Source organism: Canis aureus, chromosome 29 (assembly GCF_053574225.1).
Source record: "Canis aureus isolate CA01 chromosome 29, VMU_Caureus_v.1.0, whole genome shotgun sequence".
NCBI classification, from domain to species: domain Eukaryota; kingdom Metazoa; phylum Chordata; class Mammalia; order Carnivora; family Canidae; genus Canis; species Canis aureus.
Window position 1 is genome coordinate 39755943 of NC_135639.1, and position 7346 is coordinate 39763288.

Here is a 7346-nt window from a genome sequence, read left to right on the forward strand (position 1 = left end):
CTTTCCTTTCTGAATCTCCCAGACACTCGATCTGTTATACTGTATCACTATTAAATAACCTTGGCTCTCACTTTCTCTCAGCTTTTGTCTGATTCCTACTCTATGCAAAGCCACAAACCCTCTTGACTTGTCCTTTGGGAGCCCCTCTGGGTCCTCAGACCTGGTCAGCCTACATCAGAAGGATTGTCTTTTCAACCAATTGTGCTGGAGCAATTGCCTGTCCATCGGCAAAACAAACAAAAAGAATCTCAACCTAAGTCTCACACCTTATACAAAAATTCAAAATGGATGAGGAGTTTAAATATAAATGTAAAAATAGAAAACTTTGGGGGGGGGGAATGAGAAAATCTTCAGGATCTAGGGGTAGGCAAAAAAAATTCTTATACTGGAAACCAAAAATATGAACCATAAAGTTAAAAATAAAAAAAATGGGACTCCACCAGAATTGAAAACTTTTGTTCAGTGTAAGACCCTGTTAAGAGAATGAAAAGACAAGCTGTAGACTGGGGAAATATTTGCAAATCACAGAGCTGACCAGTGACTAGTATCTAGACTGTATAAAGAACTCTCAAAACTCAACAGTAAAAAAAAAAAAAAGCATCCAATTAGAAAAGGGGATAAAAGACACAATTCACTGAAGAAGATAAACAGATGACAAGCTCCAAAAAGATGTTCATTAGCCATTAGGGAAATGCAAAGTAAAGTCATAAAATTACTGTATAGTCATTGGAAAGGCTAAAATTAAAAAAAAAATAGTGACCTCATCAAATGTAGTTTCAGGCAACACGAGGGGTTCTCCTGTTACAGAAATGTGTTGTGTCTTGACTGTATCCATGTCAGTATCCTGTTTGTGATATTGTACCATAGGTTTGCAAGACACTATCACTGGGAGAAACTGGGTAAAGAGTACACAGGATTTCTCTGTATTATTTCTTACAACTACAAGTGAATCTGCAAGTCAAAACAAGAAGTTTAGTTTCCCCTATCCATATCTCTAAATTTAATAAATATGCTTTAAGACAACCATGTGCATAGATTAAGCTTAATTTGAACATATCTTGAAATTAAAGGATGATAGATTGGTTCTGAGCTACTGGGATCTGAATTAATGAAGCTTTCTTTCATGCATAGTTCACCATCCACCAAGCACTAAAAGGAGAGAGTTTGGAGAAGTAGGAAATTGGACTCCTCTGGGGCAGAGGCTTGTCCAGAGAAGTCCTGAACAGCCTGGTACCTCTTGGGTTGTGCCCTCTCTAGGTGAGGGTGTGAAGCATGTGACAGTCATGCTGTCTCATGGAAACAGCCAGGATGAGGAGGCAGGAGGCCAGGCATCTGCCCCCGGCCATGTTCTGTGATCCTATGCAAATACAGAACCTCAGTGGGTTCTCAGCTGCCAGCTCCAGTAAATGAATGTTGAGACTAGAACTGGAAGTCTCAGAGTTCTAACCTGATATTTCTTCATTAATACATAGAACATCACTCTGCCTCCACCTATGTGGTTGTTTGTAAATGACCTCTGCAAATGGCAGTTTCTTCATCTCTTAAATGTAAAGATTCATTGTGACATCTAACCCAGCTGTCTGGTGGGGAGCAGTAATCACAGTGGTAACAAAGCAAAGAGTGTGAAGTCTGGCCAGAGGCCACAGAGAATGACTCATGTTGAAATTTAAAAAAAAATTGTATTGTAGGAAGCACCAAAAATGATATATTATTATATGCTTGCAGTAATTAAAATCAGGTTTATAAATGTTTAATCACATAGGAAATGCTTGTTATCCTAAATAAGTGAAGTATGATCTCAACTGTATGTATAAAAGATACATTTTTAAAATGAGTATAAAATCTGCCCAGAAGCTAACAGTATTTGCCTCTTGCTGATGACCTGTTCCCTTTGTCTCTCTCTTCAAAATAATAATATAATGAGATGGGAGAGGAAAAGAACAAAAGAAATTTACTCATAAACTATAAGCAGACTTTAGTGGGGAGCTAACAGAGAGGGTAAAATGGGACTATCCCTATCCTGCCTGAGGATAGAAGGGACTCTACCCCAGGAGAAGATGGAATTAAGGGTAAACCCTGGAGTTCTGAGTGGTTCTCAAATTAAGGAATGGGGCCACCAACATTAGCACTGTATTCATTTTCTCAGGCCACCATAACAAAGTGTCACAGACTAGAGGGCTTAAACAACAGAAATTTATTTATTTTCTCAGTTCTGGAGGCCAGAAAACCAATATCAAGTTGGTTTCTTCTGAGGCTTCTTTCCTTGGCTTGCAGATGGCTGCCTCCTCTCTCTGTTCTCACATAGTCTTCCCCATATGTTTGCAGACATCTGTGTCCACATTTTCTCTTCTTACATGGACACCAGTCATATTTAATTAGAACCCACGTAAAGACCTCATTTTATTTTATTTTATTTTATTTTATTCTATTTTTATTTTTAGAAAAGATTTTATTTATTTATTTATTCATGAGATACACACAGAGAGAGGCCGAGACACAGGCAGAGGGAGAAACAGGCTCCCTTCAGGGAGCCCAATGGGAGATTCGATCCCGGATCCCAGGATCATGCCCTGAGCCAAAGGCAGACAGACGCTCAACCACTGAGCCACCTAGTTACCCCAAGACCTCATTTTAATTACTTAATTAATTAAACTTCGATTTGCCAACATATAGTATAGCACTCAGTGCTCGTCATATCATGTGCCCTTCTTAATTCCCATCACCCAGTTACCCTATCCCCTCACCCACCTCTCCTTCTGCAATCCTTTGTTTTCCAGAGTCAGAAGTCTCTCATGGTTTGTCTTCCTCTCTAATTTTTCCCCCACTCAGTTTCCCCCCTTCCCTTATGGTCTCTTTCACTATTTCTTATATTCTACATACGAGTCAAACTAATGATGATTGTCTTTCTCCAATTGACTTATTCCATTCAGCATAATACATTCCAGTTCCACCCATGCAGTTATAAATTGTAGGTATTCAAACTTACTGATGATATTGCATTCTACATATAGACCACATCTTCTTTATCCATTCATCTGTCGCAGGATATCGTGGCTCTTTCCACAGTTTGGCTATTGTGGACATTGCTGTTATGAACATTGGGGTACAGGTGTCCTGATATTTCACTACATCTGCTGTGTAAATATCGAGCAGTGCAATTGCTGGGTCATAGGGTAGCTCTATTTTTAACTTCTTGGGGAACCTTCACACTGTTTTCCATAGTGGCTGCACTAGCTTGCATTCCCACCAACAGTGCAAGAGGGTTCCTCTTTCTCTGCATCTTTGCCAACATTTGTTGTTCCGTCTTGTTAATTTTAGCCATTCTTACTGGTGTACAGGAGTATCTCATTGTGGTTTTGATTTGTATTTCCCTGATAGCAAGTGATGCGGAGCATTTTTTCATGTGCTTGTTGGCCATGTGTAGGTTTTCTTTGGAGAAATGTCTGTTCATGTAAAGACCTCATTTTAACTTGATTACCTTCGATGACCTTATCTTCAAATAAGATTACATTGTGAAGTACTGAGGGTTAGGATACCAAAGTATGAATTTGGGGGGTGGGATGCAATTCAACCCATGGCAAGCACAAATTGCCATATGGCTAAAGCATCTGTAAACAAAGTTAAAAGACAAGTGGCAGAGGAGAGATAAATATTTGCAACATCTATAACCTACAAAAAGTTCTTATTCAGAAAATATAGAGTATATGTGAATCAATAAAAAATGTAAACAATCCAATAGAATAATGGACAAAGAACACAAATAGGAAATTCATGGGAAGGGAATAAAAGATTATCAACATATAAGATATCAGTTTTATGCAAACTAAACAAACTGATGTTTTTTTCATCTATTAGATTGGCACACATTGAAAATGCTGATAATAGCAAGTCTTGGCAAGGATGTAAGGAAGTAGGAACTCTCCAATGTTGATGGGAAACATAAATAGGTGTGGTGTTACTGAACACGGTATGTATCAAAATGGAAAACATGCATATATTTTAGCCCAAATGTTAAACTTCTAGGAATCAATGTTATCAAAAAAAATTGCACATATGCTGAAGGATACATGTAGGAGGACTTTTATTCCTGTAAATGTCAAAAACAATGTAAATGTCGGGGCACCTGGGTGGCTCAGTCAGTTAAGCACCTGACTCTTGATTTTGGCTCAGGTCATGATCTCAGGGTCATGGAATTGGGCCCCACATAGGGCTCCCTGCTCAGTGGGGAGTCTGCTTCTCCCTCTGCCCCTTCACCTCCACCCCCAGCTTGTGCTCACTTGCCCTGTCTCACTCTCTCAAATAAATAAATGAATACAATATTTATAAAAAACAATATAAATGTCCTTTCAATGGAAGAGAAATTAAATACAATCTTTATACACCCCTACAATGAATACAACATATCCATTAAAATGAATGAAGTAGCCCTACGCATACTGAGATTAAAAAGATCTTTAGGACAAGGGAGGAAAAAGAAGTAAATTGCAGAGCTATATTTTCATGGATCTGTTTAATGTTTTCATAAATGTGTATTTGTATAGTAGTCGTAATACACAGACAGTTTTGTAAAAATGTTTACCACACTGTGGCCATGCCTCAAAGCTTCTCAGTCTTCTGAGAATGGCAGTTATCCTCATGGGAGCCCTGATTGCCCCAAATGTTTGCTTTAATCAGTGTAATTAGCAGAACATCAATTAGGCTGGAAGACCTGGCAGCCCTGCAGTCTTCCACAGCAGTGTCTTCTGTTCTTGGCTGCCCTGCCCAGCCTCTTTGGTGACTCTGCTTCCCTCCCTAGTGTGGTTCTCTCTCCATCCATGGCTTTTTATTTTTCTCTCATGAACTCTAAAGACCACTGTGGGCAAATGGGAGACTCTGGAGACCTTTGATTTGCTAGGGCTTTGTTCCTGCCTGTTGATCCACATCACACTCTATCTTTCTTAAGAGACTCATTGATGGATCCAACTTGTAAACTTTTCTGTTATTCTCCCCAACCTGCATCTCCTTCAGATTCCCAGTTTACTGAGAGGTTCCATTCCCACCCACCCTCATACCTCACCAAAGCCAGAAATCTATGAGTTATCATTGCCCCCACCACTCAAGCTTCATCAACTACTAAGTCCTGCAGAGCTGATTCTTTTTTTTTTTTTTAAGATTTTATTTATTTATTCATGAGAGACACACAGAGAGAGATGGAGACACAGGCAGAGGGAAAAGCAGGCTTCATGCAGGAAGCTTGATATGGGACTTGATCCTGGGACTCCAGGATCATTCCCTGAGCCAAAGGCAGATGCTCAACCGCTAAGCCATCCAGGCATCCCTGCAGAGCTGATTCCTAAATGTCTCTCACACTGATATCGCTTTCTCTATTTCTGCTGCCAGTGCATTGTTGTCTCTCACCTGGATATATTTTCACTCTCACCTTTTACCACTCTATCCTCTCTCCAGTTGCCAGAAAAGCTTTGTAAAAATAAAATCTGACCATGTCCTTTATAGCTTAAAATGTTGCTGATGTCCCATGGCCTACTGGATAGAGTTCAAATGCTTGACATGATATACAAAGACCCATCCCACTGGCTTAGGCCATCAGTCCTTGCATGCATGTAGGCAATTCCCATTCCCCTAGCTCTTCATACAGTTCTGCCTTTGCATAGATGCTTGCCTGCTAAAGGTCATTAGTGCACATGTATTGATTTTTCCTCCCCAGCATCCATTCCTATTTCTTGTTGTACTAGCATCCCAAGAACTATCTGCTTTGTTTCTTAACCCACATGTGTTTCAGATGAGTGACTTCATTTCAGGCCACACCAGATCTTTTAGATTCTCTGTTCCTGGATTTTGAGTTTTGAAAATCATAACAGCCTTGAAAAGACCATCCATTCCTGGTTCAGCCCTGCTTCTTGAGACAAATTATTCAGTTTACCTTTGGTTATATGAATTGGCAATCTTCCTATCAACTCTTTTTCTTTTTTGGCATAAGCTAGCCAGGTAATTTTCTAAGGCTTTAATCAAAGAAATCCCAATGAACTCTGACCTTCTGGAGCAAACTCTTCCTTATCCTTCAGGATCCAAATTAAGTGTCCATTTGGGGATATAATAGTAAATTGGACAGGTATGGTCTTTGGCCACATAGACCTTAAAATATCTCCAAATAAACAACTTTTGTGGGACTTCACATATAGAGGGTAGAGTTAATCATATTCCTCCTTTCATGGTATCTTTTCAGTATTGGTATGGGCAATCCATTAATTACCTCATATACATATCCCACAACGGGCAAGTATATTCACGTGTTTAATATATATATAAATGCATTCTTGTGAAAAGTATAGTGTAGTTTTATGAGCATGTGCTTTTAATAAACACAAAGAATATTATGTCATATATTTTTGTAGTTTTCCAATTTTCTTCATTAAGTATGGTAGCATGCCTGTAGTGTTTGAGATGACATAATGGACCTTACAAGTAAATCTATTTTGACTTTTATTTCTAGTAAAATGGGAAGTCATTTGAGGGTTTGGAGCAGAGGTGTTTCCTTCAAACACTATTTGAATTGGTGTTTTATAAGGAAAACTCTACTGTGTTGAGAATGAAATTCAGGGTTGCAAGTGTAAAAGCAAGGATGCCAGTTAGAGGGCATTGGCAATTATCCATGGAAGAGTTGATGGTGGTTAAACCACCTACACAGGAGGTGGTTTAAACTTCCTCTGTATAAACAAGAACAAAAACCAAGAAAAGTATAGCAGGAAACCCTCAAAACTAACAGAAAACATGAGAGGCAAATCATTGATATTCAGAGACATGCAGATGAAAACAACTATATGACATCTGTTTACAACTGTGTGCTGCCTGGTGTTGGCTGGGATATAAGGACTTAAAAGTTCTCTTACACTGTTAATGAGAATATAGAATTGAACACCAATGTGACACTGCTGAGTTGTTACACATACCCATGACGGAGCCATTCAACTTCTGGTTATATTCCAGAGAAATGTTCACATAGGTTCGTAAAACAATATATAGGAAGATGTTCACTGAAGCATTGTTTGTGGCAATAGGGAGAAGGGTAAAATGTGTATCAGGCTTTGTGATAAGCACTTTCTATGGATTATCTCGACTTTTCAAAACAACTCTAAGACAATGATCGTTTTAGTAGCGTGCAGTTTTACAGGAAGTAAAACGGAAACTATCCTCCCACGCACACAAATGGCTCGTCATTTTCTGGTACGTTTTCCTTAGTGTTCGTTTTTGGACACTGGGATTCAGGGGCTCAGCAGTATAGCAGGTGTCCCGGCCATACGCAGTTGTGTGGTCCGGCGGTCTTTGGGATCTTCACTCTTTGCAGGCCC